The sequence below is a fragment of the Simochromis diagramma genome, unplaced genomic scaffold (assembly GCF_900408965.1).
Source record: "Simochromis diagramma unplaced genomic scaffold, fSimDia1.1 OVJJ01000402.1, whole genome shotgun sequence".
NCBI lineage: Eukaryota > Metazoa > Chordata > Actinopteri > Cichliformes > Cichlidae > Simochromis > Simochromis diagramma.
Genome location: NW_024386972.1, coordinates 6,763,748 through 6,775,283, shown reverse-complemented (window position 1 = coordinate 6,775,283; position 11,536 = coordinate 6,763,748). Strand labels below are relative to the sequence as shown.

The window sequence follows — 11,536 nt, the reverse complement described above, 5'->3', positions numbered from 1 at the left end:
GCTGGAATGGGTGTGATATTGTTTTGTTGTTCCAGATTGCCTGAATGGATGGTGTCTTGTTTCATTAAATTTTTGAAAAGTTTGGCCTGCCACAGAATAACAGCAATAGGAGAAGTATTTCTTGATCTCCTGCATGAGGCCATGACACTGAATAATGTTGAAATGAATAATGTCAATGTTCAGTGTGACATGACACTGTATAAATTTGTTTACCTCTCATAAAGTGTGTGAATGTGTGTGTGAATGGGTGGATGACTGAATGTGGTGTAAAGCGCTTTGGGGTCCTTAGGGACTAAGGGCCATTTACCATTTGAAGTAGAAAAATAGTAACATTAATACTCACCCTGCGCGTCTCACTGCCAGACTGGGGCAACAGTTTCTTCCCCCAAGACGTCAGACTCCTGAACACTCAGTGACTAGACTGACACACACATACCTTCATATACGTCACTACCTCAAGCACTTATCTGCACAATCTCACACATACGCACACACACACACACACACACACCTACCTTCATACTTTTACTTTTTGCACAATGCTCAGTCTTTTTCCACATCCCACTGCCATTGTTGCGGTTTTCTATTGGAGGAACATTGTCTCACGTCACTGTGTACTGTACCACTGCACATGGTTGAAATGACAATAAAGCCACTTGACTTGACCTCCTTATCGTATTAATCATTTCATTTCTCACCAAGGTATTTCAAGTTTTGTAGGGTGTGGACTCAAGGCAGGCCAGTTTAGCAGGTGGAGAACTGCTGTTGTAATAGATGTAATAGTATGCACTGACGTAATAGTATGTCTTACTGAAACATACAAGGCATTCCTTATGCACTGATAAAAAAAAACATTTTTTATGACTGCAGAATAGTTTTTCCTTCCTTGAGGTGACTGTTGTTGTTATTTGGCAGTATACAAAAAAATGAATGAAATGAATTTCTCTAGAATGAGATATATCATAGACTGTATATGAAGGCTGGACATCTAAAGAGTAAAGCCAATATGGAAGTAATTTAAGCCTGTATTCTTTGTACAGAAGTTGCTCAGAAGTCTATGATAAAACAACCCTTAGGTTCTCTTGCTCTCTAATTTCTACCTCTCACTAGTTTAAAGTCTTATTGAATACAAAATGAAGTTCATTTTGTAAATTATGAGAGTCACAAAGACAGATAAAGCAGGGTATGTTTAACACTACTTTATCTTTTGTTACACTGGGCCTGCCATATGACCCTGAAGTGTCCCTAGGTTTCCCCGTCAAAGTCAAGTATTTTTCACAATACTTGTTCTTTGCTTCAAGAAATTAGGTATGGGTGATAAATGCTAAAAGGATGACATCCTTCGTTAACCTGGAGTCTTCTTACCCATGCTCATTTTTCCAGACCGACTACCAGAACAGAAAAAGATACTTATTACTTCTTAACAACAGAAAATTAGTAAGGTTGTCTGTAGTAGTATTTTTACATTTTCACACTACCATCAAGATAAAAGCTATAAGAATAACTTTGACATGAATGGCAGTAAATCTTCACCACTTTACTGTGAGTCAGAAGTAGTGTCTGTCAAACAAAACCAACCAAGGTTTGCTTGGGTTGTTTATTCTTACCGAACAACTTAATCATGGCTATCAATCTCCACCCCCTTCTTTGAGCCGTTCAGGATTCCTCCAGTACCTACCACAGCACAGCACACACAGCCATCACCACCTGGTTTTGGGAGAAGCAGTGGCTGTTTTGGCTTTGGAATCAGCTTCACTGAATCCAGCACATCTGCAAACGAAAAGAAACACATGAATACACATTCTGTGATTGTTTTATGGTTGCTGTATGAGCAGAGAAGAGGTTTGTAAGTTTGCTTTAAACTAATGTTTCATATTTAAAAGAAAAGGCTAAATGATGGATGTCTTTATAACGATGTCTCAAACAAGACAATATGATGCAGGTAGCATATAGTTAAAATCGATGGATATTAACAACTAAATCTTTATAGCCACAATCAGAAAATATAATCAATCACCTGAAAAAATAGCATGATTCATCCCAACACTAGTCTGATCTCATAATGTGTAAACTCTTTCATATCGAACCACATTAAATCCAGCATTTGAAAATTTCCAGCCAAAATAGTTCTCTGTTAAATTACATTAGAGCAACTACCAAAACAGTCGCTCTATTGTCTCTCATAATCAGACTTGCATTAGTCTTCATACACTCAAAATAACAAATGCCTAAAATGCATACTTTAATGAATTTGTTTACATGTAGATTTTCAATCAAAGTTTTTGTTTGATTGGTATATGTTCAGTTTATACCAAGCACATTTTCCTTAATGATTAATTATTTGAATAAATAATTGTTTGAATTTATATATTTTAACTGTATCTTACTTAAAATAATTGCTTCATGTTTTTTTTATTAAGTAGTCCAGAGTTAGGTTTATATCAGCACGCCATCTTTTCTATTCATCCATTCTTAAATGCATTGACGTGCTGTTATTTCATTGGCTGTTTAAACATATCTCATAAAACTACATAGGTGTTTAAAAATCCAGTCAGAGAATAGATGTATATTACTCTGTCATTCTGCAGTCTGGCACACAATACTGACCCAATATCAGCTTCATAAAAACCTACCATCATATTTGTACTCCATAAATCCAAAAGGACTGTTGAAATGTGAAAGCCGATTCCACTCGCTCATGTTAATGTTGTCTTTGTGCAGAAACAAACGTATGTTAGGAAGAAAAGCCTTCTTGAATTTCTCATCCTGAGAGTTTCGTAGAGACTGAGCACATGTCTGAAAATCATAAAAAAAAAATGAAATCATGAAACAAGTTAAAATGAATGACTTGTAACAAATCAGGAAACAGCAAAAGCAATACGTCAAGAAGCCAAAAAGACAGAAACTGAAATGTCAGTCATCATGCAGATGGCTGGTATGACTCCAGCTATGCTGGCTCACATCCATAAAGTTAATACTTTCGACTGTTTTTACTATATCTTGTCTTAACATGCCTACTGGTTGTCTACAGTATGTTGAGTATCTTTGCTGTAAACATCTTCAAAATCCCACTGAGGAAGCTTCTTGAAGTCTTTTTTGTAGAGGAGAGCCATGGGGGTCTCAGCTACAATGCGTTGTGTTGTTTTTTGCTGAATCTGCTATTTTTTGCTTCAAGTCTTCTGCTAAAGTCAGAATGTGGTGGTCCTGATTTTAATTTTCTTTCCCAGTATGCCCTGTACCTCTCAAGCACAAAGTCTTCCGATTCACTGTCATCTATTTCTATGAAGGTTGACCAGCTGAATCAAAAGGGAAACAGAAGCAACATAAGATAATTAGTGAGACAAGTGTGTGTTTCTTTGAAAAACTTTACAGAAATAAAAAAATAATAAACAATTAAACAGATTAAATCAATCATAGGTTTTTCATGAGTCAACATAGAAAAACACAACCCACCTGATATTTTTTATTCTATTGTCTAATAAATTCAAAATAATCAAGATACACGATGACAAAAAAGCAAAGAAAAAAACTTTAAAATTAACTCTGCCATCTCTGGTTTGTGGAGTTGTTGCTGTTCAGTTAAGCTCAAAAACTATCTGCTCTCCCTCCTGAGAGCTGCTCACAGGTGGAAGAGCCACGTAACACCTTGGTACTGATGCAGCAGGGCAGGACTATAGCACAAAACGTCATCAGACGTTTGTGCCTTTATCACAAGGGAAAGTGATGCACAAAAACATTTGGATTGATTCCCTGGTTATGCCAGCCTGCATTCCAAGCACCCTGGCAAACTACTAACCACAAGTTGGTTTCTATGAATGTGTGAATGTTAGATAGAAAAGACTTAAGCATAAAAAAAATGCTTGCATGTAGAGCTGGGCGATATGGCCTAAAATCCATATCATGGTATAATTTGAAGCATGTGCGGTAACGATATATATCACGATATATTCTTTTCTTCTGTATAACGTATTTTACACACTATAAGGCACACTTAACTCATTCACTGCCAGCCATTGGCAGTGAATGAGTTAAACCCATTGACTCATTCACTGCCATTGACGGGTATAGACGTCAATGGCAGTGAATGAGTTAAAATCCTTAATTTATTCAAAAATCGACAGTGTGCCTTATGTATGAATTCTGGTTGTGCTTACTGACCTCAAACCGATTTTATGTAGTACACGGCACGCTTATGATTTTGGTAAGCTATGAAGGCGCACCGCTTGATGGATTGCTGGAGCATTACGGCTGCCGTCAGGAGCCTCGCGGAGTAATCTGGGTCCAAAGTCAAACAAACACTGCGGCATCACTGAGAGTTAAAAACTGTCCAAATTCTTTCATCTTTAATAAAATGATCAGTGTTGCTGCTTTACCAGGTGTAACAATTAAGTTAACATCCAGGCATCCATGAAAACAGAATTTATTAAATTCCACGGCGTTAGATGTTAGCAGGAAGTTCGCTCGCTAGTTTCCACCTTAACATGATATGCCATGTTCTGACTAAGAGATTTCTGAAAAAATAAAAACGTACAGCTCTGCTGTCACTTCCAACATAAATGAAGAGAGAAAACTAAACAGCAGTGACGTCTGTAGGGTTACTGAAGTTGGACTAGCCAGTAGTGATGTGTCGGTCGCGAACGAAATGGCTCTTAGAGCCGCATCCTTGACTTGAACGACGTGAGCCGGCTCCTTATCGCAAGCTGTGGGGTTTTTTTTTTTGTTTTGTTTTGTTTGGTCTCTCACCCTCTCTCTCGGGGCTAGTGTTTTGTGTTGTTTCAGTTTAAATTTGTTTAAAAGGAAAAAGCTGAAAATTTAAATAGTTAAAAGTTGAAATGTGAATAGTTGGTTTTTGTATTATATGATTTATTTATTACATTTTATGTGGAGTGAATAAATAAAAGTATATTTACGGTGGCCTGGCTTAAAACAGGACATATTAGCTGCATTTAACCTTCAGTTACTCTTTATATAGTTAGGTAGGAGGCAGGCCATGTTTCTTTTTAGCTGAAAAACATTACACCCAGGTAACCTGCTGTGTTGAAAACGTGTTTCTCGACAATGTTTGCTACCCTACAATCCGTCCTGCTCTGAAGTAAAATCAGCGATATTTGACCGTCCTGTTGCTCCCATTGAAATTTATATAGCCTATTTAAAATCTAAAACTTAACATTATCTAGCTATTATCTAGCCTGCTGTTGTTACCACTGTCCTGTTTGAAATGTAATGAGAGAAACTGGTTATTTTGTCATATGTGCATGTGCCGATATTGAACCCAAGGTACTAACTAGCTAACTGACTGGCTGCCCATTAACCTTATAACTCCTGTTGTGTAGGTGTGTGTGTGTGTGTGTGTGTGTGTGTGTACAGAGAGACAGCCTGGTTCATAATGGATATGAGGAAGTTTTTTTCAAAAACAGGAGCCACATTCAGGTAAAAGTGTAAGATCAAATGATCCGTCAATAAAGGATAATGTTGGATCAGTGTTTCAATATTTATATCCTTTATTAGATGTACATGTGGTTTGGTTATTTGCCTTTTGGTTGAAAGTACACTGAAAAAGGACTTTTTATTAGTGCTCTTAATAGTATTTTTTTTTTAAATCTAATTGAATACAATCTATTTGTGTATGATTGTCAGTCCAAAGAGGGAGAGAGGAAAGAGGGGAACCTGAGGAGAAAGTACAAGAACCAGGTAAAAAAACAGACAGGGAGTACTAACAGGCACAACACAAACTGTTAAACTGGCAAAGAAAAAAAAACAACTAATTTTACTCGTACAATCTGGAAGTTGTGTTCTCCCTATATTAAAGCTGCTATACAGAATCTGCAAAACAAACTGGGTTGTCAGCCCTGGCACTGCATCACCTACGAACTTCAGTCAGAGGGAAGTCACTGTGCCAAAGACTTTTTGAAGCTCAAGAGTGAGGCGGGTGTCCATTTCAGATATGTTTAACATTTTACAAGCTTCTGGATAATCAGAATCTTCCCCCACCTGAAAACTGTTAGTCAGGTTGACCTAACAACCCAGTATAGCAAGCTGTAGCGGGGAAGGTCTTTTAGGTGGCTGTTCAGCTCCAGACCTGGCTGAGAAGGACCTAGGGTCAAGCAACTTCCAGCATACTGGCTGTGATTTCAGTTGAGAAAGAGATTCTGATAGACTTGACCACCAAAATAAATTGATAGACAGATTTGGCCAACCGCAAGGTGAGGTTAAAATAAAATAAAAACTGCAAAGCAATAGAAGTATCTGCAGTAAAGATCTGTCATACATTTATACATTGTAACAGAGGGCCCAAGGTGTCTCAATTTTTCTAATCTTTTAATAATATTTTGTACATTTCAAGGACTCTTCTATTTTTGGAGTGTATTTTTTATGTATATATATTATATTATACATACACATTAAAAGTGAATCTCTGTCCAAAAAATGCACTGAGTTTACTTTTTTACTCACTATGAGCATCATTCATTATTCTCCCGCAGTAATTAAGGTTAGGATATGTATTTTTTTTAATTCCAATCCATTCTTCTTTGGCAGTAGTAGTCTTTAGCAGCATTTAAATAACCTTTATCAGATTTGATGGTTTTGTTACAGACTTTTCAAAAAAGTGTTTTGCTTTTCTTTCACAAATTTGGGGATTAAATTGTGTTAAAATGTACAAAACAGTGATGTCATGTTTTGTGACGAGGACCCAGGCACAGAGAGACTTGATGAATTTAAGAATCTTATGATTTAATAAAGAAATTTGCAGACTTGCACAGAGATGGTAAAATTATGATGACTGATAATGGAGATGAAGACAACAGACGATGAGGACAGGGAGGAACACGGGTTTAAATGCACCAAGGAGACAGTCAGAGGGAACTCGGGACAACTGGAGACATTTAAGGATGCAGGGACTGACAGGGATCTTGTGCTTTGAAAGAAAACTTCTCCCTACTCTATAGCGGGGAAAATAAGTATTTGACACATCAGCATTTTCATCAGTAAGGGGATTTCTAAGTGGACTATTGACACAACATTTCCACCAGAGGTTGCCATCAAGCCAAATATTGAATTCATACAAACAAATCAGAACATTGAAGTTACAAGTTGGATCATATTAAATAAAGTGCAATGACACAGGGAATAAGTATTGAACACACTTTATTTAATACTTCGTAGAAAAGCCTTTGTTGGTGATTACAGCTTCTAGACGCCTCTTGTATGGATAGACCAGTCGTCTGCATTGCTCAGGAGTGATTCTGGCCCATTCTTCCACACAAACGGTCTTTAAATCTTGAAGGTTCCTTGGGCCTCTTTTATGAACTTTAATCTTCAGTTCTCTCCATAGATTTTCTATGGGATTTAGGTCAGGTGATTGACTGGGCCATTCAAGCAACTTGATTTTCTTTCCTTGAAACCACTTCATTGTTACCTTGGCCTTGTGTTTGGGATCATTGTCTTGCTGAAATGTCCACCCTCTTTTCATTTTTAGCTTCCTGGTAGATGGCAGCAGATTTTTATCCAGAATGTCCCGGTACATCTCTCCATTCATCCTGCCTTCAATAATATGAAGTCTGCCAGTACCCCTTGCTGAAAAGCAGCCCCAAACCATGATGCTACCACCCCCAAACTTAACTGTTGGTATGGTGTTCTTGGGGTGGTGAGCAGTGCCATTCCTTCTCCAAACATGGTGTGTAGAATGGCTGCCAAAAAGTTCAATTTTGCTTTCATCTGACCATACTATAGTCTCCCAATAATCCACAGGCTTCTCCAAATGCTGTTGCGCAAATTTTAACCGAGCCTTGACATGCTTTTGTTCAGCAATGGAGTCTTGCGTGGTGAGCGTGCATGGATGCCATGGCGGTTCAGTGCATTGCTTATAGTTTTCTTTGAAACAACAGTACCTGCTGATGCAAGGTCTTCCTGAAGTTCTGTCCGAGTGGTTCTTGGCTCTTGGAGAACTCTCCTGATTATTCTTTGGACTCCTCGGACAGGGATCTTGCGTGGAGCACCTGATCGTGGCAGGTTTATGGTGAAACTGATGCTCCTTCCATTTCCGGATAATGGCCCCCACAGTGCTCACAGGAACATTCAGCATTCTGGAAATGCACCTATAACCATTCCCATCACAATGCTTTTCAACGATAAGATTACAAAGATCTTGAGAGAGTTCTTTGCTTTTACCCATCATGAAGTCTTTCCTGTGTGCCTTCTGGGTAATGAGGAGCCTTTATAGGCCATCAATTAGGACTAAAGCAGCTGATATCAATTAGTACTGATAGGGGACAGGATTTCTCTATCAATACTGACAGATTTCAGGTGATCTCCTGGCTTTCTATGTCATTTTGCCCCTTGTTATCTTCATGTATTCAATACTTATTCCCTGTGTCATTTCACTTTATTTATTATGGTTTAACTTGTATACTTCAATGTTCTGATTTGTTTGTATGAATTCAATATTTGGCTTGATGGCAACATCTGGTGGAAATGTTGTGTCAATGGTCCACTTAGAAATCCCCTTACTGATGTAAATGCTGATGTGTCAAATACTTATTTTCCCCGCTGTAGTTGTTACCAGCCATGTTTTATTTCCACGCTGATGTCAGATTTAACCAGACCTTGGCATTTATTGGTCATGGCGGCCCACTATGATTATTTATACAATATGCGAAAGGACATGACATACCAGAGGATATATGTACACATTGTGTTATTTAAAAAAATAAAATAAAGCGCAGCAGCCAACAAGGAAGAGAGTAATCATGTTAAAAAACTACTACCCACTACTCAGGGATTCATCTTGCATTCTTACCTCCTCTCTAGCCTATAGCTCGCCTTGCATCCACTCTCAACCTGACTCTGTCTGCAGCCAATAACAATATTAAAAGTGTATTTGGTGACACAAAAACAGGATATTTCTAAGTATAGTTTAGTAAGTTTCCACATGTCTGTTGTTGATGCTGAGAAAGGCCCACTAAAACAATGGCCACCAGGCAAAAGCAATGGTTTTGACTCGATCAGTGTTAACCCCACCCCTGAATTTGATGGGTGAGACTGACAGATAAAATTAATTCATGAACACAGCCGCAAGGCCAGGTGTACCAAAATGAATTAAATAAATGCATCATTAAATAATTGATTAAATGTAAATTCAATTAAATGTCAAATTTGTATTAATTGAATATATAATTGTATAATTAATTATATGTATAATATATAATATAAATAAAATTGGAAATAAATAAATAATGTATTAAAAGCTTTAAATGAAATGAATGGGCATTTAATTATTAATGAACCATTTAATTAATTCCAATTTTAAGTTGATCTGTTTCCTATATTTTATTGGTTTAGAGTTAAACGGAGTTACCCATAAGGGAGGCTAAGGTGAGAGAGGTTAGTGACAATGATCCAGAACTTTAAAAGGCTCAGGTGCTCAACACCAGCACAAAGGTAAATAGAACATTGTTTGACCGCCTGACTAAGTTTTCTGGCTGGAAAAGAGCTGTTAAATGAGCTGTTGCTTGTCTTAAATGTTGTGCTAAGCAAGTCAAAGGTCTTAATCCCAACGGAAGTACGAGTGTTGAGGAAAGACAACAAACTAAACTTTTCAGAATCAGATTGGTCCAAAGAGAAGCATTCAGCAGTGAAATCAAGAATCTACGGCAATGCAACAACATAATATCCAAAGACAAAGCAAACACGCTATGCAAATTAAGTCAATTTTTGGATAAGCAGGGTGTGCTGAGAGCAGGCGGCCACTTGACAAGATCTGATCTTCATCCACACATGAAACATCCTGCCATTCTTCCAAAAGCAAGCCACGTGTCTTCTTTACTGATCCAGCATTATCATAAGAAAGTACAGCATCAGGGAAGAGGTATGACTGTAAATGAATTGCGATCTAATGGGATATGAGTCATTGGATGCAGCAGTGCAGTTGCCTCACACATCTATAAGTGCATCACATGCAGGAAGTATAGAAGGAACACACAAGATCCAAAGATGGCGGATTTGCCAGACCGGTTGTGGCATAGACTGCATTGGAACATTCTATGTTAAGGATGCAAGAAATTCACCTGGATCTGCTCAGCCTGAGCCAGAGGAGCTCAGCGAGCCGGAGCATGACCAAAACCCACTGATCAAAGCCCACTGTTCAATGGCCGTGAGCACCATTCACAGAGAGTTGGGGAATGGCTGCAATCACAGCATTGTAAGATGGCAAAAGATGTACCCTTAGGCCCCCTCCTCGATTCAGAGCTGGTCTTTCCCTTTTCAGGTAAATGGCCTCCTTGACTCCACGCTCAAACCAGCGTTCCTCCCTGTCCAAGATGTGTACATCTTCATCCTTGAAAGAGTGTCCACTGGCCTGTAGGTGTAAGCCTCGTCAGGCCAGGACTCTGCAGTCTATTTACACCTACAGGGTACATCTTTTGCCATTGATCGCTTTGATCAGCGGGTTTTGGTCATTGGTTGTTGATCAATGGCCATGAGAATTTGCATAATTAAGATTAAGGAACTGACCTCCCAGCCCATTGTTCCTTCAGTGGGCTGGTTTCAGTCATTATGCAAATGTACTGTTTATAAGATTGAAACCTGCAGTCAGCTGAGACTGAAGAAGTCACTTGGATGAGTGACGAAACGTTTCTCCCACAAAACGCTACGTCCAGATGAACAGAATCGACTTTGTGGAGATTTACTTTCCTGGATGATTGAGAATGCATCAAGACATCAGTGACTCGTATTATAGAGATTACAAGAGCTTTTGAACTGGTCATGCCCAACTCAACACAGAAAATCATTCTTGAAATGACCTTTCTAAAAGGACTGTGTACTTTGGAGGTGAGAATTGGGGTCCTCGTCCTGGCTAGGGTGTCAATGAATTAATCATCTTTGGACTGAACTACAGACAAATGTACAGATGTACTTTTGTATACATATGTATAGATATACATATACAGAGATGATCTGTATAACATACAGATGTGCTACATATATACAGATGTACTAGTGTGTGGTAAACAGATCTACACAGTGCTATAAATATATCTACAGTAGTGGAAGCATAGCGCTCTGAACAACTATAGTAGTAACCAATGTGAGCATATGTTCTGTTCCCACATCACTACAAATGGAAATGTGGTATTTTCCATTAGAGCTGTGGAACTTTCCACTTATGACAATAGCAAATTTATTTAAATACTTCCTGCTTGGCACACAGTAACCTTGACACAGGATGAGTTTGAGATAAATGAACATCTTTTTTGTATGAGTTTCTTTGGCGTGGGCGATCGTGGCACAAGAGTTGGGAGTTCACCTTGTAATCCAAAGATTGCCGGTTCGAGCCCCGGCTTGGACAGTCTCGGTCGTTGTGTCCTTGGGCAAGACACTTCACCCGTTGCCTACTGGTGGTCAGAGGGCCCGGTGGCGCCAGTGTCCGGCAGCCTCGCCTCTGTCAGTGCGCCCCAGGGTGGCTGTGGCTACAATGTAACTTGCCATCACCAGTGTGTGAATGTGTGGATGACTGGATGTGTAAAGCGCTTTGGGGTCC

General features: G+C 38.7%; 1 long non-coding RNA gene across 1 annotated transcript; it reads right to left on the bottom strand.

The window, feature by feature from the left end:
- Positions 1–3,219: 3,219 nt before the first annotated feature.
- Positions 3,220–3,664, bottom strand: LOC120738201. The gene is made up of 2 exons (XR_005696914.1): positions 3,454–3,664; positions 3,220–3,296 (listed from the first exon to the last, which is right to left on the bottom strand). It is a non-coding gene; the product is annotated as an uncharacterized LOC120738201 (long non-coding RNA).
- Between the last annotated feature and the right edge of the window lie 7,872 nt (positions 3,665–11,536).